A 26,364-nucleotide genomic window follows, 5' to 3' on the forward strand; every position below is an offset into this window, starting at 1 on the left:
CATACAATGGAGTACTATTCGGTTTTGTTTTTATTTATTTATTTTTTAAAATTTTATTTATTTGTCAGAGAGAGAGCGAGTGAGTGCACATAAGCAGGGGGAGGAGCAGGCAGAGGGAGGAGCAGGCTCCCTGCTGAGCAGAGGCCGATGCGGGACTCGATCCCAGGACCCTGGGATCATGACCAGAGCTGAAGACAGATGCTTAACCGACTGAGCCACCCAGGTGTCCCTACTATTCAGTTTTAAAAAGGAAATTCTGCAATATACCAGAACATGGATGAGCCCTGAGGACATTATGCTTACTGAAATAGACATTTACAAAAAGACAAATACTGTATGATTCCACTTATATAAGGTACTTAGAGTAGTCAAAATCATAAAGACAGAAAGTAGAATGGTGGTTGCCAGGGGCTGAGAGTAGGAGGCAATGGAGAGTTATTGTTCAATGAGTACCGTTCAGACTTACAAGATGAAAAGAGTTTTGGGGATGGATAGTGGTGATGGTTGCACAACGAAATGAACGTGTTTAATACCAATGAATTGAACATTTAAAAATGGCTACAATGTTATGTAGATTTGTTATGTGTATTTTAACTCAATAAAAAAAAAAGTGATTGGTAGGCTCAAGTCTATACACTGATTCAGAAGACAAAAGCAAATGAGTTTTACAAAAGAAAGCAAGCTTCCTTTCCCTCCCTTTGTTGGCGGGTGTCTGTGTTTCATCCATAGTGTCCAAAGGCTGTAAAAGGCAATCACCCTGATAGCCCATGTCATGATTTTTCAGACTTCATGTGAAATGCTATCAGTTTGAAACAGTGAACATATAATGAGAAAATACAAATGGAACAAAAGTTGGACTAGGAAAACATAATGGCCTAATCCTGGGCTCAAGATTCCAAGGAAAATTTACAAATGTTAATGGTGGCAATAGAGAAACTAAAGAAAATTCTCTCAAAAAAGGTCAAAAGGGAGGACGCCTGGGTGGCTCAGTCAGTTAAGCGTCTGCCTTCAGGTCCCACATTGGGCTCCTTGCTCAGCAGGGAACCTGCTTCTCCCTCTGCCTGCAGCTTCCCCTGCTTGTGCACTGACAAATAAAATCTTAAAAAAAGAAAAGAAGTCAAAAGGAGGGGGTGTGTGTGCCTGGGTAACTCAGTCTTAATTCAGGGTCATGGATTCAAGCCCCACGCTGAGCTCCACGATGGGCATGGAGCCTTTTTTTTTTTTTTTAAGACTCTATTTATTTGAGAGAGAGAGAGGGAGAGAGAGAGAGAGGGTGCGTGCGAGCAGGTGCGCACACAGAAGCAGGGTGGGGGGAGGAGAGGGAGAAGCAGACTCCTTGCTAAGCATGCAGTCCGATGCAGGGTTCAATACCAGGACCCTGGATCATGACCTGAGTTGAGGGCAGACACTTAACCGATTGAGCCACCCAGGTGCCCCAGGCACCCGGGCATGGAACCTACTTAAAAAAAAAAAAAAAAAAAAAAAAAAAAGGTCAAAAGGAATGAATCATGGTTACTAATATGAAAGAACAGACAAAGGGGAAAATAGGGAATCAAAGTGAAAAACTTACTTAATGAAGAAGAGTGAAGAAGTCACCTAAGAGATCTTCCAAGCGCCCAGAGTGACAAGTGCAGGTAACTAGTTGTTGCAAATACTGTTGTGATTTGGGATTTTAAAAAGCATACCTTAATTACAATTTAACTGGAACAAAGATGAGCAGAAAGCTGCTCAAAGTCAGGCACCTGCAGGATTCATGAGACATTTCAATGACAGAAAATACAAAGTACCTACTACTACATGTTTATACATCAATCATTAACAACTATATAACTGCTGGGGTTCCTGGCTGGCCCAATCAGTGGAGCATGTGATTCTTGATCTCAGGGTTGTGGGTTTGAGCCCCACATTGGGTGTAGAGATTACTTAAAAATAAAATCTGAAAAAAAGGGGAAAAAAACCCTACATAACTGCCAACAAAGTTGATTTTACTAAGCAATGAAGCTAGTATAACAAACAAGAACTTCACCTAGAGTTAGGTAAGAAAGATGGTCAGGTAGAAAAATCAGCTCAAGGATCAAAGATCAGAAATTTAATTTAAAACTGGATCACGAGACACCTTCTGGGTTTTAAGGACTGCACTGCAGAATCAATGTTTTCCAACAAAGTTCTCTGAAATTAAAAGTCACCTCCAAGTCTCCAGGCAAAGGGTCCAGTTCACTTTTTCCATTATCATCTTAGCATCACAATACAATTTCATAAAATTAAAGGTATATGTGGTCCTAGATATACCTTCCTTCTGCCTAGGAAACCTCCCCACCTCTTGTCTATCTAGTAAATATTTACCTTTCAAGAGGACAAAAAGTCATTTCTTTCCTGATATCTTCCATTTCCTTTTCCCAACCCACACAACTTACTTCATAAGTATCTTCACCCTTACGTATCATTCATACTTAATCAAGACTCTCTTTACTAGACTGAAAGCTAATTTAGGGCAGGGGTAGTATTATTATTCATCTTTACACCATCAATGGCAGACACCATTAGGCTATCTACATGTGTTTGCTCAATGGGGAAAAAAAACAAAAAACCAAAAAAAAAAACCCCAAAAACCCAGAAACAAAAAAAACCACTGTGTAATCTACCAGTGGCTGCTAAATACAGAAATAAAACTTTAACTTCATTCCACCTTTCAAAGGAAGCACATGTGAAGCCCTCCTCAATACCATGAAGAAAGACTTCCCTCATATCTCAATCAACATAAGCAGGGAGGAAGCCAAAGACTTCTACAATAGAACATAAATATAGTGAAAAAAACATATATGGGGAGCAGAGTCATTGTTTGAAGCACCTGAACACAAGAGACAGAGTGTTTGGGCTGCATACACTCCCAAAATGGTACTGTCACAGTTTCACTGACCAGCACAGTAGCCACTAGTCACATGTGACTATTTCTTAATTAATATTTTAATTAATTAAAATTTTGAAATTCACTTCCTTGGTCCCAATGGCCACATTTCAGATGCTCAACGGACACATAGGACTATCATACTGGACAGGGCAGATACTGAAATGTCCATCATTACAAAGTCTACTGGATAGCAGTCTTCTAAATAATTCTCCCATGGCTGTTTGGCAGATGCAGAATTCTTACTCAATGTTATTATTATTATTTTTTTTTTTTTGCACACTACAAGGGTCCCACCAAAGAGAACATACCCATATTTTCATTCTATAGGTTTTCTAGAAAACATTTAATCAGATCACTTAAATTCTGACAGGCACTTAACACCCATCCCTCATGCTTCCTCCAAGTCACTCTTCCATCCACTACTTCAGCCCAATGCCAATCACCTCCTTGCCAGGTCCAGTGGCCTTGTCTCAATTCTTATCTCCCTTACACTTGATCAGCCTAACACAAACTGTGGGTTTTCTATGGGCCATTCTCTGTTTTTTTTTTTTTTTTTTTTTTTAAGATTTTATTTATTTGACAGAGAGACTGCCAGCGAGAGAGGGAACACAAGCAGGGGGAGTGGGAGAGGAAGAAGCAGGCTCCCAGCGGAGGAGCCTGATGTGGGGCTCGATCCCAGAACACCGGGATCATGCCCTGAGACGAAGGTAGACGCTTAACGACTGAGCCACCCAGACACCCCGGGCCATTCTCTGTTCTAAGTGCTAGAGCAGCCTTATGTGGAAGACAGTCTTGGAGAAAACAAACTATGTAATTAAGCACTATAACGAAAGTTCTCGCTCTCCCATAAAATAAAGAGAAAAGTAAGCAATTCTGCCAGAGGTCTTCAGAAAAGATAACATCTGGCCTAGACCTTGAGGAATAAGACCAAGTACCCTGAAGGAGTTGAGAAAAGTAAAAGCAGCTTAGGAACACTTTCCCGAGCAAATAACCTCAATGACACTTAATATAAAAATTCAGAAAGGAGGCTTAGAAATCGAAGCTAGAAATATGAGCGATGGTTGGACTGGAGGATCTGGAATGTCATACATAGCAACCTGTATTCTATTCTGTAAGCAAAGGAAAGCCAATGAAACAGCACAATCAGATCTGTGATTTATGAAGACAGCCTTGGCAGCAGCATGACAGATGGCTAGGAGGTGAACTGGACAGGGATGAGAAGACCATGGTGAGGGTATGAGAGTGCCCTGGAGAGAGAAGCGTAATGAAAGGGTGAGGTGGAAGGAGCACAACCTACAGGCTTTTCCCTAACCCTACACATATCCACCCCCCCTTCCAAACCAGCTAAAAGAGATTAAAGTCCAGGTAAATTGTGTATTAAGGTAAAAACCGCAGAGCCCCGGGGTGCCTGGGTGGCTCAGTCTTTAAGCGTCTGCCTTCGTCTCAGGGCGTGATCCTGGAGTCCTGGGATCCAGCCCCACATCAGGCTCCTCCGCTGGGAGCCTGCTTCTTCCTCTCCCACTCCCCCTGCTTGTGTTTCCTCTCCCTCTGTCTCTCTGTCAAATAAATAAATAAAATCTTAAAAAAAAAAAAAAACAACCGCATAGCCCTCAAGTGTATGGAATGAGGAGAAGCAAGTGATCTCTCCAGAGACTACTAGTAACATGAAAAACATAGGCATAAAGAAGACAGAGATATCTGAAAAGAACAGTCAGAAAGCTATGATGACAACCAGCACCAAGAGAAAGGAAGAGGGCATTTCAAGAAATGGCTAGTGAAAAGGGCATAGACAAAGCAACCAAAAGGCCTCTAGCAACACAGAGGAAACCTGTTCATTGGCCATGAGAAAAGAGTATTAGTAATACTGTGGTGGCCTGAGGAGATGAGGGTTCCGAGGAAGGTGGTATAAAACGCTCGATCTCAAAAAGTCAGGAAATACATGCTACAACATGGATGAACGCTGAAAACTTTATGCTAAGTAAAAGAAGCCAGTCACAAAGACCAAATATTATGTGGTTTCATTATACGAAATGTCCAGAGCAGGCAATCTACACTGACAGGAAGATTTATGGTTGCCTAAGGCTAGGGGTGGTGATAGGAGACCGAGGAATGACAGCTGAAAAGTTCCTTTTTGAGGTGATGAAAATGTTCTAAAGTTGATTACACAACTCTGTGAATATACTAAAACCCACTGAATTATACACTTTAAATGGGTGAAGTGTATGACATGTAAATTATACCTCATAAAACTGCTACCAGCAAAAGTTTTTTTTAATTAAGAAAAAACGGTCTGGAAGGTGTGGTAGACAGTGCTTGTTGTCTGCCTCATGATCTATCCTTCTCCTCTTTGGTCACGTGGCTGCCAATAAGAAAAACTACATTTCCTGACCTCTGCTGCAGCTAGGTGAGGTCATTAAGGTCTGGCCAGTGGACTGTATGCCGAATTGGGGCAGGAAAGAGAAGAATTGCTACAGCAACATTTGTGATTAAGGGGAATACATTACATTGTGATTAAGGGGCACACAAGTGGAAGGGATAACCCTAGACATGAACTATGGACTCCTAAGGGACTGCTCCACTATAACAAAGGAGGAAGAGAACCACAAGAGCCAAACATAGGCAAGTGAGTAGATGTAGTAGCAGACCCTTCTAGTTGTTTCCATTTTCTCAATTAAATAAGAAGATCATCAGTTGACAGTGAAGCTGCGGAAAGGAAACAAAGTTTGAGCTAAAGGTGGTGGTGCTATCTAAAAACAGGAGAGGGGCACCTGGGTGGCTCAGCTGGTCAAGCGTAGGCCTCTTGATTTCAGCTCAGGTCATGATCTCAAGGCTGTGGGATTTAGCCCCTACACCTCTGCACGCAGGGGAATCTGCTTGAGATTCTCTCCCTCTGCCTCCCCCCACAAATAAATCATATCTTTAAAAAAAAAAAAAAAATCCATCCTGGTATCTGACCTGCTGCTGGAGGCTCTAAAAGTATACTGTCCGCTCTCGCCCTTACAACTTCCCTAGGCTAGACTCTCTTCCCTACAAGGAAGTAAAACAAGAGGGTGCCAGGGTGGCTCAGTCAGTTAAGCGTCTGCCCTTGGCTCGGGTCATGATCTCAGGGTCCTGGGATCAAGCCCTGCATCAGGCTCCCTGTCTAGTGGGGGGCCTGCTTCTCCCTCTCCCTCCTGCTCGTGCTCGCTCGCTCTCTCAAATAAATAAAATAAACTTTTTTTAAGATGCTTAACTGACTGAGCCACCCAGGCACGCCTAAATAAAACAAGATTATCTGTTCCAGTACAGTATATAACACTGCCAATTGATTCCTACTACTTCTCTTTATCTCCTTTTAGGCCAAGAGTTACAACCTCCTGTAGAGAGGCCTCCCTCACTACTCATTCTTCATCCCTAACTCCCATAGCACTTGGTCTACTAGGTGCTGCTTCCCAAATGATTATGTAAGCCCACATTCGCTTGATGTTCTATCTGCAATGGTAGAGAGAAGGCTCTGAAGCAGGGTACTAGTATTCAGAGCAGCTGTGAATCTTTGGGCAAATTACTTAACCCCCTGTACCCCTACTTCTTCATCTGTACCAATGGGGGAAAAATGGTTCCTACCATTATAGATAGTGGTAATTATTAAATGAGTTAACAAAGGAAAGGGCTTAGAATGAACAATACTTAGGCACATAATAGTTAATGTTTTAACTGTTGGATACTATTATCTGTAAACGCCAGTAAAAAGACTGTATCTTCATTTCTGTATTCCCTATAACGCCTGACAAGGTAAAAAGTAGCACTCAACAGAAGTGTTTGCCGACTGAATCAAGGATAAGAAACTTAGCCTTCCTAAGTTAATGGATAAAAAGTGCTATGGTATGGGGGCAACTGGATGACTCAGTCAGAAGAACATGCAATTCTTGATCTCATGGTCATGAGTTTCAGCCTCATGATAGGTGTAGAGATTACTAAAAATAAATAAACTTTAAAAAAATGCACCGGTGGGGCGCCTGGGTGGCACAGTGGTTAAGCGTCTGCCTTCAGCTCAGGGCGTGATCCCGGCATTCTGGGATCGAGCCCCACGTCAAGCTCCTCCGCTAGGAGCCTGCTTCTTCCTCTCCCACTCCCCCTGCTTGTGTTCCCTCTCTCGCTGGCTGTCTCTGTCTCTGTCAAATAAATAAATAAAATCTTTAAAAAAAATTTTTTTAAAAATTTAAAAATGCACCGGTATAAGAAAGAGTTAATTTAACTTTTTGAAAGCAAACTTTCAAAATCTCAAGTTACTAAGATTAGACATTAGCCTTCAAATTTACTTCCTCTAAGCACTTCCCTTCTTTTAAAAATTGGCCTTAAGTCTCATTCTTCAAGTAGGAAGTTACTTCTTTTCAAACTAGACTTACAAGTAACGAACTACTGTATATAAAACTCCCTAGTCCATACATTCATATACGAAACAACATAAAGGGGAGGGGAAAAAAGACGACTAAATATCTTATCATCTTACATATGGCAAAAAGCGTTGAAGACAAATTAGTACTCTTGGAATATTCTTTTTTAAGGTTTTTTTGTTTTTTTTTTTTAAAGTAATCTCTACACCCAATGTGGGGCTCGAACTCATGACCCAGAGATCAAGAGTCACCTGTTCTACCAACTGAGCTAGCCAGGAGCCCCATTCTTAGAATACTGTAGAGCAGCAATTTCGACTGCTGAAGAGATTCATTATGGAAGCTCAAAAATAATCTGTTAACAGCTAAAGCACTGAAGATGAGAGCAAATTCAAGGTTACCTGAATACAGTGGTGTTTTTTCAAAACTGAAACTTTCCCCAATCTAGCAAAGTAACTATTTTTTAATGACAAGTGTTTTTAAGATTTTATTTATTTACTTGAGAGAGAGAGCATGGGGCGGGCGGGGGGGGGGGGGATGACAGACTCCCCGCTGAGAAGGAAGCCAAGACCTGGGGGGCTCAATCTCAGGACCCTGAGATCCTGACCTGCGCTGAAGGCAGATGCTTAATGGACTGAGCCACCCAGGAACCCCTAAGGACAAGTGTCTTTTTTTGCTTTTTTTTTTTTTAAGATTTTATTTATTTATTTGACAGAGAGACAGCCAGCGAAAGAGGGAACACAAGCAGGAGGAGTGGGAGAGGAAGAAGCAGGCTCCTAGCGGAGGAGCCTGATGTGGGACTCTATCCCATAACGCCAGGATCACGCCCTGAGCCGAAGGCAGACGCTTAACCGCTGTGCCACCCAGGCGCCCCAAGGACAAGTGTTTTTAAGGCCTATTAGGATTCCTTTCTTGTATCCTAGTAAGTGTTCCCAAGCAGCAGAGAAAAGGCCCGGAAATTGTGCATTACAATCACCGTATTTCACCTTGTGAACGAATAATCTCCACTCTTCTGTAGTTGGAGGAAGGTGTGACACATGCATTCCAATCCCTACCCCAACCACACATTCTAGGAGGGGCCCTCTGACACATGTTCTCAAAGAGTTCCAGATGATTCTTACCCACCTCCCATCCCCACCCAAAACACTACCAAAAACCTTACTTGACCAAACATATTTGGGTTTCAAAATCTGAGTCCCATCCTGTGTGTCTAATGAACATCAGCATCTACCATATGGACTACTCAGTAAAATCAGAAATATTCATTACATGGACAGGTTCCAGACTAGCCAAAGGAAAAGATTCTACTAGAAATTAATTTCAGTTATAAGCAGCAATAGTTATTGGATAATAGGCATTTAAAAGTACTGGTAAAGGAGCTATACTACCTAAGAGTTAATCCAGGCTCTATCACTTACTAGCTTTGTGCCCCATTACAACCAGTTTCCTTATGTGTCAAATGGAGAATGAAATCTTCTAAAAAGTGTTGGTATGAAGATTAAGACAAAAAGAGCTTACCTACTGAAAATAGGTCAGTGTTCAACAAATGTTTCTCATTATTATTTAGGTCTTATTTTGGACAAATGGCAACTCTAAATTCCAACTGTCCAGAACCTGAAGACCAGTTTGTAATATGGCCTGACCTGAAAAGAATGTTGTTTTTCCTAAAATTTTTTAAATTTCCCTACCTAGCAAATATAGTTGACCCATGAACAACATGGGTTTGAGCTGCATGGTCCACTTACATGCAGATTTACATTAGAGTACTAAATGTATTTGCTCTTCCTTATGATTTTCTTAGTATCCTTTTCTCCTCTAGTTTACTTTACTGTAAAAATATAGTATATAACACTGTATAACATACTCAGAATGTGTTAATAGACTGTTTATGTTATCACTAAGGCTTCCAATCAATAGTAGGCTATTAATAGTTATATTTTCAGGGAGTCAAGTTATACTCGGATTTTCAGCTGCACAAAGGTCAGTGCCCCTAACCCCCATGTGTTCAAGAATCAACTGTAATTAGTTTTCCAAAGTATATATCACATCCATACCGCATCCCACCCTCTTCTTTCCTACTGATAAAATTAAGAAGTTACTATTTAGCTTATCTCTTGTCTGGAATTATAGGCCCACTTTCATCCAAAAGCCTTGGGACTAGATGTTTCCAAACTCAGAATTTTTCAGATTTTAGAAAGATGATATGGTGCAAATGCCAAATACTCCATAACACATCCAACGGGTTAATACTTCAGTAAAATAAACGAGCATTCATACAAAGGAGGATAAAGCCTAAACAACCTCTCATTAGTTCAGTTCAAGTTTTGCCATCAAATGAGTTTGTAGTTTTCAGAACTTTCCAAAAGGCAGCTATGAAAATCCTTAATCTGGGTGGCTCAGTCACTTAAGCATCTGCCTTAGGCTCAGGTCATGATCTCTGGGTCCTGGGATCAAGCCCCATGTCAGGCTCCCTGCTCAGAGGGGAGTCTGCTTCTCCCTCTCCCTCTGCACCTCTGTGCGTGCATGCGTGCTCTCTCTCAAATAAATACATAATTTTTTTTTTTAAATCCCTGGGACTCCTGGGTGGCTCAGTCAGTTAAGCATCTGACTTTGGCTCAGGTCATGATCCCAGGGTCCCTCTTCCTCTGACCCTCTCCCCTGCTTGTGTGCTCATGTTCTCTCTCTAGCAAATAAACAAAATCTTTAAAAAAAATCATTAATCCAATGCCAATTTGTTTTAAACATACACACACAATCACATTGCTCTCAATACTTTTTAAGCACCTTTTCTAATGCCCTCAAGTCTGATTTTCCTTGACTGATAACCACGCTATTACCTCAGAGACGCGGACTGAGCCCCTCCTGCTATTTCTCTTGGGAAATTATTAAAAAATAGACTTCAAATTAGGTAAGTTGGAGACTGGGTGTGATGTTCATTTAAACTAAACTTCAGGGGTGACAGTAATTTGAATTCTACAACCCAAATTAGCTGAATAATTTCAGTAACTTGTTCAGGGACTACACATTTTGTAATACTTATTTTCTCAGACTCACAGTAAATCTGCCTCTGTGCACAATTTTTAGCTTATTTTTGGCAGATAAGAAGCCACCAAAGATGTTTCAGATGGTGCTACTAGGTTACAATGCACGTATTATACATTTATTAGCCAAACATTCATTATAAGCAGGCACAAAACAGTTCTCCAGCCAAGAAACAGAAGTAAAAATAATTCAACTGAATAACTATGCTGCTTCTGCTGGATCAAGATCTTTACAATATTTTGGAAAGATAATGAATAAATTTCTATGCAGATAAAATAATCACAGCTTTAAAATGATTAATTTAGCATACTTGAGATAATTATAATTTTACCTCATAATTCTTCAAAGGAACTAATTACGCAAAAGAAGCAGTGATGATTACAGCAAGCATTCTACCGTTTCTCAACCAGCCAAGAAATAAAAGCATTTAATACAGCATAGCTTTGGACATGACTTAATTTTTATTTTTTTACTGTACCTGTTACTTTAAACGCAGTGGACACAATTAGAAGCTGAATTCATAAAACTTACCTTTTTAACATCCCTATGCCTCAATTATATAATCCAGTTTGCAATTTTATATCCTGTGGTACCCCCTTCTCTCCGAAGTATAAATTCTAAGACCCCCAGTGGATGCCTGAAACCACAGAGGGTACCGAACCCTATATACTAAGCTTTTTCCTGTATATACATACCTATGAAAAAATTTAACTTATAAATTACACACAGTAAGAGACTAAACAATAACTAATAAAATAGAACACTTACAATACACTGTAATAAGTTATGTGACTGTAGTCCCCTTTCACCCCCTCATAATACCATATTGTACTCACCCTTTGTGATGATGTGAGATGATAAAATGCCTATGTGACGAGATGAAGTGATGTGAATAACGTAGGCACTGTGATGTACCATTAGGCTACTACTGACTTTCTGACAGATGTCAGAAAAAGGATCATTACTTCCAGACCACGGTTGACCATGGGTAACAGAAACCATGGGTAAGAAGAACTAGTGTGTGTTTTATTTCTCTCTCCAAGTAAGTTGTTATGAATCAGTATTATACAGATGACTATTAAAAAGCAAAAGTTGTACAGTCTTTTGGAAAGCAAACTTAATCCTGTGAATTTCACACAGAAGAATGATGATCCTTCTGCACATTAAAAACTTCCTCCCAACCCCAGGTTTTGTCAATGTCAGTTTCCGCAAGAGGGTGTAGTGTCAATGGGAACTATGCAAAAAATACTTTGGATGAAAGCTGGACACAAAATGTCATATTGCAGATAAGAAAATATATAAATCCCAAGATTTATATTTTATGAAATTATAAAACCCAAAGGCTACAACCACACTCAGCCAAAACAATATTCTATAACTCAAGCTATTACACCATGATTTCTTCCTTCTTTCTTGCCCTGAATGTACCCCACTTACGCTTCACGCCCCCCCTTAGATAACTCATACTTTAGGCTAAGTCACTGTCTCTCAGGGCATTCCCTGAGCTCCCTACTTAGATCAGGCCCCTTGGATACTCCCCCAGCACCAAACATCTCTCTCTGCCTCATTCATCACAACCCTCCAAAGTTTCTTCCTCCCAAACTCTATTAATATTAGAATCATTATCTGTCTTATTCACCATTGTCAGACAAGAATAGGTGCAAACACATAGTGGTTAAGTGTTCAAATAACAATTTGAAAAAATACATTTTCCAGGAGCAAAGAAGCTTTATATAACCAATTTGCTGAACACATATTTTAAAAAGAAAACCGTTAAAACAACATCAGCTGTGTACACTAGTGGTGAGGCTATCTCCTAGGACACTTGTTTTAGTAGTTCAAGAATCTGCCCTCATGGGGCGCCTGGGTGGCTCAGCTGTTAAGCGTTTCCTTCAGCTCAGGTCACGATCCCAGGGTCCTGGGATCGAGCCCCGCATCCGGCTCCCTGCTTGGCGGGAAGCCTGCTTCTCCCTCTCACACTCCCCTGGCTTGTGTTCCTTCTCTTGCGGTCTCTGTCAAAATAAATAAAATCTTAAAAAAAAAAAAAAAAAAAAAGAGTCTGCCCTCACAGAATTAGGGAAACCCCTCATATAAATCAGAAACTTAAGTTATCTGTAACAGGAGTGTTAAAACTCAGATCCTCCCTATCAACTCATTTGCTCTTATTTTATAAACTCTGTAAGTCTAACTGGCCAGTAGCTGAATTCACAGCAGTTAGAAAAATCCATGCTTGGGTGAGAAAGAGGTGCAGCCTATGACAAGACACAGGAGACAGAAAACCCTGTAAATCAGGCTCAGAAATATAAAATGGGGAGCAAGAGAAGTGCCATTCTGGCCAGTCCTAAAGCACGCCAACATACTCCACAGATAGAACTCAAAAACTCTTTCCCTTAGGAGGAAAGACCTCAATTATTACACAGGGAAGCTTAAGTCTCAGATACTGCAAGACAGGAAAAAGACATCCACTACAGAAACAAAACAAAATTTAAAGCTTAAGAAAGCAAGCTTCAGTTATTTAGAACACAATGATACTATTTCAGTGGTTTAAGATCTCAATTTTCCCACATGAGCCATACTGTACCTAAACACACATGAATCCCATAAAAACTTAAAAGACGCCCTACAATGCATTCTCTGGAAGCAAAGCTATTAGAATTATGAAACTGAAAATAACGGTCAAAACACAGCCTTTTCTCCACTCAGTCCTAAAAGTAACAACCAAATTAGACCCAAATTTTTGTTCAAACAATAAACCTGGTTTAAAGTGTAGATTTTCACAGGCACTCCCTTCTCTAATACCTTCCATTCTACTGCTTTTGTCCTTTGCTAGAGTACACATGTAAAATGAATAGAATACACAGTACTTCATTAAGTCAAAGAAAATCACTACATTGAAACTGTTTCAGAGCAGTGAGCAGAAACCTGTCCTATCAACTCCAGGTTCACCCACAGCGGGTCTGTGCCTGGCACACAGAAAACACCATTAAACACCGGGAAATTAAATTGAAAACAGAAAGCCATTTATTTTATCTGCAGACAACATAGGAGACCTCTAGCAAAAAGGCTCAAACCATCTGTCCATTTGTTCATAATGCCCTTGAGCCTGGTATTGTCGTTATTTTGCCATCTTGATCAAGCAGCTGTCAAGGGTCGATGTCAGTTCAAGGGCCCTTAGATACGAAGAGCACCAGGCCTAAAACACATAAAGGCAAGCAGAGGAGAAGCCCACAAAGCCTGTAATATAAGGCCAAACGAGAACAACCCCAGGTTTAAATTCTTCTTTGGGGCTAGAGGAAAGAAACACTTCCTTCTGGCGTCCTACGTTAAGCACATCTTATCATTTACTTCAAAATGTAAATATTCCAGGGTTAACCTTAAATGGATGGGCAGAATCAGGACTTGACTTTGTGCAGCCTAATTCTCCACTTACATTGCCCACAAGACAATGCTTGTCTGGAGAACTGCCATACAGAGAAGAATAAACCAGGAGGTAGCTCCAGTGAGCTGCCTAGGTGTTTCAGCAACGACAATACACAGCCAGAAACCCTGCATTCTGGCACAAACATCTCTATTCCTCTCAAGGCTCCACAATTAGCAGATGAAAACTCTTCAGGATGAGGCCTCAATCTATTTAAAAATCTTTTTTTTTTAATTAAGGTTAAATATACATAATATAAAGTTCACTCTTTTAAAGTGTACAGTTCAGTGATATTTAGCACATTCACAATGTTGCACAACAACCAAGTCTATCTAGTTCCAAAATAGTTTCATTACCACAAAAGAAAGCCCCATACCTATTAAGCAGTTGGTCTTCAGTTTCCCCTCTCCTAACACCTGGCGACCACCAAATTTGCTTTGTGTCTCTATAGATTTACTATTCTAGATATTTCATATACATGAAATCATACAATATGTGACCTGTGACCTTCTGTGTTTGGCTTCTTTCATTTAGCATAACACTTTTTAAAAAATTTTTTTTAAGATTTTACTTATTTATTTGACACAGTGAGAGAGCACACAAGCAGGGAGAGCAGCAGGCAGGGGGAGAGGGAGAAGCAGGCTCCGCACTGAGCAGGGAGCTCTAAGAGGGGCTCAATCCCAGGACCCCGGGATCAGACCTCAGCCTAAGGCAGACACTTAACGGACTGAGCCACCCAGAAGCCCCTAGCACAACACTTTTAAAGTTCATCCCTTTTGTAGCAGGGACTTCATCTTTTTAAACAGCTGAATAATATTCTATTCTATGTACATAACCACATTTATTTATCCACTCATCTGCTGGTGAACATTTGGATTGTTTCCACCTTTTGGCTATATGAATAGTGATGCTATGAACATTTATACGCAAGCATTTGTCTGAGTACCTGTTTTCAATTCTTCTGAGTATAGATCTAGGAATGGAATTGCTGGGTTCCAAATTAACTCTCTATAATATAAACTATATGAGGAACTGCCAAACTATTTTCCACAGTGTATGCTATTAAATATCTTGCCGTATAATCACCCAGACCTACTGTTACGGAGAAAGAATAACATCCTTAACACTGTGATGTGCAACAGTATGTATCTAAAAAAAGGAAAAATATGTAACATATAGACACAGTATCTCTAGAAGGATACACAGGAAACAGTTACAAGGTTTTCTCTAAAGGAGGACTTTGGGAGCCTAAAATGGGAGAAAGGCTTACTTTTCATGCATACCCCTTTTGCACTGTTTCATACACATGCTTCATCAACTTCCCTGCTCTAATATAATAAAAAAAATTTTTTTTAGGGGCACCTGGGTCGGTTAAGCATCTGCCTTCAGCTCAGGTCATGATCCCAGGGTCCTGGAATCAAGTCCCCCATCAGGCTCCTTGATGGGCAGGGAGTCTGCTTCTCCCTCTGCCTGCCACTCCCCCTGCTTGTGCTCTCCTTCACTCTCACTCACTCCCCTCTCTCTCAAATAAATTTAAAAAATCTTAAAAAAAAAAAAAAATCAAGGGGTGCCTGGGTGGCTCAGTCAGTTAAGCATCTGCTTTCAAGCTCAGGGTCCTGGGACTGATCCCCAAGTCTGGCTCCCAGCTTAGCAGGGAGCCGCCTTCTCCCTCTCCCCATGCTTGTGTGATCTTTCACACCTCTCTCTTGCTCTCTCTCTCAAATAAATAAAATTTAAAAATATAAAAATTAAAAAAATTAAAACAATTAAAAAATTAAAAAATAATAATTAAAAATTAAAAATTAAAAAAAATTTTTTTATTTTTAAAAGTAATCTTGGGGCATGTGGGTGGCTCAGTTTAGCATCTGCCTTTGGATCTAGCCCCACACTGGGAATTCCTGCTCAGCAGGCAGTCAGCTTCTCTCTCTCTCCCTCTGCCCCTCCCCACTGCTCCTTCTCTCTCTCTCCCTTTCTCTAAAATAAATAAAAATCTTAAAAAAAAAAAAAAAAAAAAAAAGGTAATCTCTACACGTGGGGCTCAAGCTCACAACCCCAAGATCAAGAGTTGAATGTTCATGGGGCGCCTGGGTGGCACAGCAGTTAAGCGTCTGCCTTCGGCTCAGGGCATGATCCCAGCGTTATGGGATCAAGCCCCACATCAGGCTCCTCCTCTATGAGCCTGCTTCTTCCTCTCCCACTCCCCCTGCTTGTGCTCCCTCTCTCGCTGGCTGTCTCTGTCAAATAAATAAGTAAAATCCTTAAAAAAAAAAAAAAAAAAAGAGTTGAATGTTCCAACTAACCCAGCCAGGTGCCCCAATAAAATATTTTTAAAGCCCCAAAGGAAGCAATACAATGAGAGAGGACTATGCTCTGGAATAAGAATACACATTTTTTTTTAAAAAGTAAACTCCACCCCCAACGTGGAGCTTGAATTCACAACCCCAAGATCAAAAATCACCTGCTCTACCAACTGAGCCAGCCAGACACTCCCATCTTTTATTATAAACTTTTTTCTTTCTTTAAGATTTTATTTATTTATTTGAGAGAGAGAGAGAAAGCACGAGCAGGGGGAGGAGCAGATGGAGAGGGACAAGCAGACTCTGCGCTGAGTCCGGGCCCCTACATGACCCTGAGATTATGACCTGAGAGGAAACTAAGAGAGAGCTGCTTAACTGATTGAACTACCCAGACACCCCTTCTCTTTTTTTATTGCGGTAAAATACACATAATATAAGCAGCTAACTATGGATTTCAGCTCAGGTCTTGATCTCAGGGTCTGTGAGTTCAAGTCCATGTTCAAGCCTGGTACTGGGCCCCATGCTGGGTGTGGAGCCTACTTAAAAAAGAAAACTTTGGGCACTTGGCTGGCTCAGTTGGTAGAGCGTGCAACTCTTGACCTCGGAGTTGTGTGTTCAAGCCCCACTCAGGATGTAGAGATTACTTAAAAATAAAATTTAAAAGTATATTTATTTAAAAAAACAAAAACAAAAACTTTAAAGCTTTCAAAGAAATCTTTTGTATATTGATTGGGTGGCAATTACACGTGTACGTATGTACCAAAACTTGTCTCTTAAATAGATGCATTTTACTATGTGTAAATTTATATCTAAACAAAGGTGATTAGGAAAAAAAAAACAAAAAACAAAAAAACCCCACAAAAAACAGAAACAAAAAAACCCTCCCAAACTGACTCCAATTTTGAGACTTGGATCCCAAGTTTGGGATATACCGAGTTTGGGAGCTACTGTTCCCAAGCATAAGAGCCCTGCTGTATTTCCCTAAGAATTACATCTTAGGATGCTATCCCCCCTTTCCTCCCCCCAAAAATCTCTTCCACATTGGGGTGCCTTGCTGGCTCAGTCAATAAAGCATGCAACTCCTGATCTCGGGGTTGTGAGTTCAAGCCCCACACTGGGTGCAGAATATTAAAACAAAACAAAACAAAACAAAACAAAACAAAAAAACCAACCAAACAAACAAAACACTTAAAATAACAATTTCTTCCACGTTCAATTAGTGTGATTATTGGAAGTACTACAAACCGTGGCCTGAATAGTGAAAGTTAAAGGGCTGCACATCTGGCACTGGAGCTAAGTGCTTCTCTCTCACTGAACTCTCATAGCACTCCGATACTAACCCTATATACATACTAAGATATATAGATACACACCTCTACAGAAGAGGAAACTGAGCTTCAAAGGGGTCATATTACTGTCCAGAGTCGTAAAGTGTAAGAACTAGGGGCACCTGGCTGGTTCAGCTGGTAGAGTATGTGACTCTTGATCTCAGGGTTATGAGTTCGAGCCCCATGCTGGGGGCAGAGTTTACTTTAAAAAAAAAAAAAAAGTGTTAAGAACTAGTACTTAACTGTCACAGTATCTCTCCAGACCCATGTTCTTACCCAACATATTCTAGTGCCTTCCTTTTCTGAACTTAAGACCTTCAAGAGATAAACAGGAATTTCCTTCCAAGTAACTAGAAAAGCTAAAGAGACTTCATCCAGAAAAGAACTTTTCCACAAAAAATTAAATGCAGTATTTCCAACAAAACTGCCAAATCATGTAATAAAATTATCTCCTGGCAAAAACTGTATAGCTACAGTATTAAATATCCACCTTAAATATACTTCCTTAGGCTCTCAAAACCTAAATACCGAAAAACACAGTTACATAAAAGTACACCAGAAAAGTGACATAGCATTTGCTCTATGGATTCATGAGAGAGACATTAAGTGACCAACTGCTCTGCACCAGAGAGACTTGGACACAATGAGAAAAAGGTAAAAATATATATAAAAACAAAAGTAGAATTCTCAACCATATGCTTAAAGTCTAAACAATTTTTGAAAGTAACAGAATTAAATCTCTGTGTTTTAAAATAGCTACGAGCTAGGCGCCTGGGTGGCTCAACTGGTTAAGTGACTGCTTTAGGCTCAAGTCATGATCTCATGGTCCTGCAACTGAGCCCCACATCAGGGTCCCTGCTCAGTGGGGACCCTGCTTCTCCTTCTCCTGCTACCCCTGCTTGTGTTCTTGTGCTCTCTGTCAAATAAATAAATCTTAAAAACAAAACACCAAAAAAACATTTTCCCATACGTTTTAGAAATTTGTTTTAGGTACACCTGGCTGGCTCAGTTGGAAAAGCATGTGACTCTTTTTTTTTTTTTTTTTTAAAGATTTTTTATTTATTTATGTGACAGAGAGACAGCCAGCGAGAGAGGGAACACAGCAGGGGAGTGAGAGAGAGGAAGAAGCAGGCTCCCAGCGGAGGAGCCCGATGTGGGACTCGATCCGGGAACGCCGGGATCACGCCCTGAGCCGAAGGCAGACGCTTTTAACGACTGCGCTACCCAGGCGCCCCAAAGCATGTGACTCTTGATCTCAGGGTCATAAATATGAGCCCCATGATGGACGTAGAGATTACTTAAATAAATAAAACTTGAAAAAAAATAGTTTTAGTGACTATGGCCAGGATGCAGCATTACTAAAATTGGAAAACTTAATTAATGAAAAATCTAACTTCTAAAGAATAAGCCTAAAAGATAAATGAAGTGTGCACATAGCAGGTACATGATAAATAAATGGCTTCATGATTGAACCCTCTTAAGCCGCAGCTCAACACACAAGTGTGTACGAGTTAGCACGGGTTAGAAATTGTCCAAGAATCCTTTACTTATAAAAGGTAGTCTCAGCAGAAAAAAATCTTCACCCCACCATCTACTTTTCTGTCCACCTGTTGGAGGGTGCCATCTCTACCGCTAAAGAGTGGAACTAAATGACCCCAGAATTAAATAAAGGCAGAATCCTTACTACAACCCAAGAATGAATCAAGACAATTTGTGATTTATAGTCTCATGTTATCAAACTATTATTTATAATGTCAAGCAACATTTATAAAAATGATGGCAAAATCCTAGGACCTAAGTGCCAACATACTAACTCCTACAGTTAACCAAAAGACAAGAAAATGCAAACACCAAACATGTGCTTCTCCTGATTCAGTCAGGTGGCAGTAAAGAAATTCACATAACTTTTTGCTTTCTACCAATAAAATCCCTGTCACTCTGAAAGCAAATGGTCACTATATAAATACAATCCACTAATAACCTGAAAGCAAAATATCCTTAAAGAATCTATTAGAGTCAGAACAAGTATTTCCACCAAGGGAGAAAACTAGTATGCACTGAGCATTGTGCTCTTCATTATTATTTCATCTAAAATTCCTATAAAATGGGGGCACCTGGATGGGTCTGTCAGTTAAGCGTCTGACTCTTGATCTCAGCTCAGGTCTTAATCCTAGGGTCTTGAGTTCAAGCCCTGCATTGGGCTCCACGCTGGGTGTGGAGCCTACTTAAAAAAAAAAAAAAATTCCACAAAACTCCTATAAAATGAATGTAATCTTCATTTTATAAACTGGTCCCAAGGCTCACAGAAATGATCTGGTTTGGGGTGCCTGGGTGGTTCAGTTGTTAAGCGTCTGCCTTCGGCTCAGGTCATGATCCCAGGGTCCTGGGATCGAGCCCGGCATTGGGCACCCTACTCAGCTGGAAGCCTGCTTCTCCCTCCCTGCCCCCCGCCCCCTCCCCCCGCTTGTGTTCCCTCTCTCACTGTCTCTGTCAAATAAATAAATAAAATCTTAAATAAACAAATAAATAATCTGGTTAAAATATCTGTGTGTGTGTATATATGTACACACACACCTCTTCTACGCCAATATGTACACACACACCTCTCCTATGGCAGAACTTCTTTGTAATTACAGGGCCATCAGCATTTTTGGTAAAGAATCTGATAAGCATAACCTTCCTTCCTTTTGTTTTGTTTTTACATACAATAATGTAGAAATACACAATTGAGAAAACAACTTTGAAACATAGTCTCCCCTCTTACAGGGGAGGCCATCAATCAAACCACTCTAATGCATTACTCAAAGTACTTAAAGGAGAAGGGGCGCTGGGCTAGTTGTCTTCCTATCTTGCCACGGATCAGAGATTCAGGAAGCCACATCTTTCAATTTATGAGCAAAACCTATGAGCACTCCTTTACAATATACTGTGAATCCCTTCACTTCCATGTTACCATTCTTGTCCAAGCTACTATCATCTGTCACTAGATTTAAAGAGCCTCCAATAGGGATGCCTGGGTAGCACAGTTAAGCATCTGACTCTTGGTTTCACCTCAGGTCATGATCTCAGGGTCGTGAGATGGACCCCGCATCAGGCTCCACGCTCAGTACAAAGTCTGCTTGAGATTCTCTCTCCCTCTCCCATCCAACTGTGCATGAGAGCACGCACTCTCTCTCTCTAATAAATAAATAGCTTCCACCAGAGCTCCCTGCTTCCATTTTTGCCACCCTACAGTTTATTCTCCATACACGAGCTAAAAATATAAATAAATCAGATCACACTACTCCCATTATAAAAACCCTTTAATAGCTTTCCAACACAATCTGAATAAACTCTAAATTCCCAGTTCCTACAACATCTGGCCCCTGCCTACCTGTTAAGACTTTATTTCTTCCTCTCTTCCCACTTGTTCTTTAGGTTCCAACCATTCAAGTTTTTTTGCTGTTCCCTAAAAAAAGGCAAGCCCATCCCTTACCTATCATCAGACTTCCCTACTATAACAGTAACTCTGAAAGCAGGACTATTAATATTTTTGTGATTATTAACACCTGATGTGCTTTCTACTTTCTTGTCAACAATATTGAGAAAAGTAGGTAAGATTCAAAATCAACAAACTTTTTAGTTCCAAACCAACTGTTCATATTTTTAGGAATGAAGATATCCTAAAACGAACAACTTCTTAAGGGTAGGGACCTTTTCTTTTCTTTTTTTTTTTTTAAAGATTTTATTTATTTATTCGACAGAGATAGAGACAGCCAGCGAGAGAGGGAACACAAGCAGGGGGAGTGGGAGAGGAAGAAGCAGGCTCATAGCAGAGGAGCCTGATGTGGGGCTCGATCCCATAACGCCGGGATCACGCCCTGAGCCGAAGGCAGATGCTTAACCGCTGTGCCACCCAGGCGCCCTTTTTTTTTTTTTTTTAAATGTGAGACTTACAGTTTATTTTCTTAAGTAAGCCCTATGCCCAAAGTGGGGCGTGATTTCATGACCCCAAGATCAAGAGAGCCCAAGATCAAGAGTAGCACACTCTACCAACTGAGCCAGCCAGACACCTGGAAAGCAAGGACCTTTTTCTTCACATTGTCCCAGAACAGCATCTGACATACAGTAGCTATTCAGTAACTACTTGTTCAATGAATTAATGACAAAACCACAACCTAGCTTGGCCATTCTTTCTACCATGACATGGAGGAGTTCAAAGCCAACCAAAACCACTACCATTATATGCCTTCACTGCCAGGTAGCCCATCTCACCAAAAAATATTCATCCTCTTCACAGCTCACTTCTCCATATACAGAGTTCCCTCAGACCAAAGAGAACTAGGAAAGGTGATTAAAAAGTACTAGACCAAGATATTTATCATGGTATCAATTAAGATACTTCCATTTCCTTTATTTGTAATTAGTTTAAATATTTAAACAACTCCTGGACAGGCTATTACACCAGCTGTTAATATTGCTCCCACCTAAGCCAATATGTCTCTGACCCCCTCTGGTAAGAGGAAAGACTGTCCTCTGATCTTCTTTCTCTAACTGGCTCATTTGTTATTGATAATTTGATATACCCAAAGCACAAGCTCTGGATAAACTATATTACAACCAAACTATTGAAAAAATGAAAGCTTAAAGATGAAAAACAGAAGGAGTAAGATGGGAATGGCCCAGAAGTAAAAGAATATGTGTGTAACACAGGGAGTCCAGTCCATCTCCTTAGGAAATATATCCTCATCTAAAAAAGAAATATCTTGGGAGGCCTGGGTGGCTTAGTTGGTTAAGCATCTCCCTTAGCTCAGGTCATGACTCCAGTCCTGGGATCAAGTCCCGCATTGGGCTCCTTGCTCAGCAGTAAGCCTATTTCTCCTCATGCTTGTGCTCTCTCTCTCAACCTGACAAATAAATAAAATCTTTCAATAAAATAAGAAAAAAGGAAATATCTTAGGGTGCCTGGGTGGCTCAATTGGTTGAGCGTCTGACTCCTGGTTTCAGCTCAGGTCATTGTCTCAGGTCATCATCTTGAGGTTGTGGGATCAAAACTCGTGTCAGGCTCTGTGTTGGGCATGGAGCCTGCTTGGGGTGTTCTCTCTCCCTCTGCTCCTCCCCCCCCCATCAAGAAAGGAAAGGAAAGGAAAGGAAAGGAAAGGAAAGGAAAGGAAAGGAAAGGAAGATCACTTAGAAGTAAAAAGGGAAATTAGAAGAGTACCTTATGGAGACATAAGAAAATAAGACCAGAAAGCTTGGTATGGAATAAGATAAAGAATTCAAGATTGGTGAAGAGACTCATTAACAATAATGCACTCACATTTCCCTAGAACTTAACGTTAATATACAATAATCTGTCTTCCATGGGAAAAGGGGAGTAAAAGAGGTTTCTACTTACATACCTTACGAATGTGCTGCAAGACCCACAGCCTGTGTGGCAGAAGTTCTACAAGTGCCTTGAACTTCTCAAATGAAAGGCACTATAAAAATATAAAAATATCAGGAATTATGTCCATTCATTTTACAAGGAAAAAACAAAACAAAACACAGGATGTAAACAGGCTTGCCCAAAGTTCCGTTAAGTAATTTAGAATCCAAGAGAGCGAAAAAGTGTAGAATTTAATCTTTGATTGATATACCACCAAATTAATCACATTTATACAAGTCTTAACCTCCTTCAGTTAATAAAATGCTCACAATCAACATTATCTCGTGAATATTATAATACTGCCCTTTTAAAAGCAAAAATCAAAAGCAAATGAATCCTTTGCAAATTAATTTTCCAACACTATAAAGATTTTCAAACACATAGCAAAGTTAAAAGAATCTTACCATGAACACCTCTAATCCTACCACCTAGACTACCATGAACATTTGAATAACTTGCTCTATCTAATTACACATTCTTCTTAATATGGCATTACAGAGAAATTACAGGCTGAAAGGCAACTGTCAGAAAATCAATGGCTTCAAAAAATCAGGGTGAAGTCCTTAGGTCAAGGAAAATATTAGGAAATCTTTCTGATATTTTTGTCAGAAATGATCAATATTAGCTTACTACTTGGGACACAGTCAGGTTAAGCATCTGCCTTGGGCTCAGGTCATGATCACATCATCCTGGGATCAAGTCCTACATCAGGTCCCTTGCTCAACAGGGAGTCTGCTTCTCCCTCTGCCTGCCCCTCCCCCTGCTTGTGCTCTTTCTCTGATAAATTAAATATTAAATAAATATATATATATATATTAGTTTACTATTTGAAGTCAGAATGGATTCAGATCTACTCCTACTCTTGGGGAGTGATTCTAGTTATTTAATATCAGATCGTATCATTCTCCTGCTAACAAACATCTAATAAGGGGTGTCTGGGTGGCTCAGTCGATTAAACATCTGCCTTCAGCTCAGGTCATGATCCCAGGGTCCTGGGTTCAAGTCCTGGGATCAAGCCCCGCATCACGTCGGGCTCTCTGCTCAGCGAGGAGCCTGCTTCGCCCTCTCTCTGCCGCTCCCCATGCTTGTGTGCTCTCTCGCAAATAAATAAAATCTTTAAAAAAAAAAATCTAATGATTTCTCATTTCAGAACAAACCCAAAGGACTTCCCATTTCCTAAAGGCCCTACATGATCTGGTCCCTACCCACCTCTCTCATTTTACCTTCCACTTCTCCCTTTACTCCACTCCAAACAGTTCAGTTGCTTATGTTCTCCTCTTTCCCTTCACCTGAATAGTAAGATACTAGTATAAACATGCTTAAGCATATTTACTTTATCCACGCTCTTCATTTAAAAAAAAAAAAAGCTCAATTTGGGACAAACTGCAAACTGGCTGCAATGTAACAGAGTGTATCTCATATTTTGATCATTATTAACTACAAAATGTTAACCAGGATCATCTGGAGGAAGCACCAATAAATTCAGACCAACACCCAGAATGAGCAGCTTCAATGCCTATCTGATTTTCTGTCACATGACTACCATAATTATGAGTATACAAGGCCTTCACTTAATACTACAGCACCACAGATTAAAAATGAGTCATTTGAAATAGAAACACTTGAAATAGGAATTTTACAGTAATTACTAACTTTAAACTGTCTTGGAAATTTTAATTTATTAATCTCCTAAGTACTTAGCAGTGAGCATATCCCCAAAGAGCACGTTAACACGTTTAAAATTTAGTTACATTTAAAGTGAAGGTGCAGGCAAACTAGGTTCCACTGGCCAGGGATAAAGGGATAAACTTAAGAGGTAAGGGAAGGTAAAATAACTTTCAGGTACCTTTTACAAGTACAAATGTATGTGATTAAAATTCAGTGATTATGTACCATTTATCATTATCACTAGTGCAATTAAACCCAAAGTGCTGTCTATAGAAGCTCAGCAAGCCCAAATTAGTTCTTTTCGAAGTTGAAGTATCAGTCTTTCTTCTGACAGAGTTAACATAAATCTCTCAGCTCTAGGACAACTAAGTCCCAAAGTAGCAACTCCTCCTCCTGTCACTGCTTGAACTCTACTCCATGGACAGGAAACACCTCAAGATCTACCTGTTTTCACTCTCCTAGTAAGAATCAGGACAACGAGAACACTCTACTACCACCACACACATATACACAGGGAACTATGTACTTGATATGCGCAGTTTCTCTCCATTTCACCTCAAATCAATAGGCAAAAGAGCCCTCAGTCACATGGTAACATCTTGGCCTGACCTAATTAAGTTGGATTTGGAACAGGGGAGTCTGGGCCTCCCTTTGGAAGAAGTTCTTCCCCCAAGAAGACCCAAACACCCAGGGGCCCCAGCTGGTGCAGTCAGTTAAGCATCTGACTCTCTGTTTTGGCTCAGATCATGATCTTGGGGTCGTGGGACTGGGCCCGGAGTTGGCCCGAGCTCAGGGAGGAGTCTGCTATGGTTTCTCTCTCCCTCTCCCTCAACCCCTCCCCACACTCACACACGCGTGTGCGCGTGCTCTCTCTCTCTCTCTAATGGATAAATAAATCTTACAATAGAAAAAAAAAAGAACCCAAACACCTAAAGCTAAAACTAGGCCAACCAAGGACCCTGTATATTTATTTATGTATTTCAATCAACTTCTGCAGGACCATCCAGTTTCAGGGAGGCTAATGTTGTGAAGCTAAAGAACTGAAATTTGTTTAGAAAATGAATTTTTCAGATTCTCACAACATATATAAAATCAGTAACACATAAAAGGAAAAAAAACACTGGAAATAAGTTACGTTCCGAATTTTACCTAACTCTAAGCAAGCTGTTTGAGAGCACAAGGAGAATACAGTAAGAGAAAATGGTTCTGGCCTGCACCTGACTGGACAAATAACCTTAGGAAATTTACATAAGTCTCTGGGACTCAGTTTCCTCATCTACAAATGGGGTTGAACCATATTAAGTCCTGAAGATTCCTTTTGGGTCTAAAATCCTGGATCTACGAAAAAGCTGGTGGATTCCTATTCTCTTCTTCCATCTAGTACAGATTTTTATGAGAACAGAAGCCATAACTCTAGGAGTAGACTCTGACTTACAAAGCAAGTTTTCTTCTATTTTGTTGGGTTCCTCAAGAGCCACCACTGCTCTACAAAAGTAGATGGAACTACTCTCCGGACAACTTATCAAGAGATCTTTAAGTAAGTTACCCTTCACAATTAAGAATTAGTCTTGTATTTTCAGGCCAAGCAATGTCACTTGTGCCCAATGCTCGTACCAGTATCTCTACCAACTTAGCCATACCTAAAGTGACAATCATGCAATGGTATATACATGTTACACATTTGGGTATCTGACACTAAGTGACTGAAAAATTCTCACCAAATTTAACATTTTTAAGAATTTTTTAAAAGTATTTTTTCCGTTCAAATCTGGCAGGGAGGACTATAATCTGACCGCACACCTGCAAGAAACATTTACTTCAAACACAAACTTAAAAATAACACAAAAAGAAGGAAACAAGTCGCCAATACTGGTAAAAATTTTAAATCAGGACCATTAAAAAACACAAGTGAAACCAACTCAGGCA

General features: G+C 40.2%; 1 protein-coding gene across 2 annotated transcripts in view; it reads right to left on the reverse strand.

Annotated features, from left to right (window-relative positions):
• Nucleotides 1-26,364, reverse strand: part of RHOA (ras homolog family member A) — a 56,792-nt gene that overhangs the window by 29,349 nt on the left and 1,079 nt on the right. Inside the window, exon 2 of one of the 2 annotated variants that reach the window (XM_026500839.4) lies at nt 22,745-22,822. The exons of the other annotated variant lie outside the window; for it this stretch is intronic. The gene's annotated coding sequence lies outside the window, so the exon portion shown is untranslated. The remainder of the gene's footprint in view (nt 1-22,744; nt 22,823-26,364) is intronic. 2 annotated transcript variants of the gene reach the window in all.

This window comes from Ursus arctos, unplaced genomic scaffold, assembly GCF_023065955.2.
Source record: "Ursus arctos isolate Adak ecotype North America unplaced genomic scaffold, UrsArc2.0 scaffold_14, whole genome shotgun sequence".
NCBI lineage: Eukaryota > Metazoa > Chordata > Mammalia > Carnivora > Ursidae > Ursus > Ursus arctos.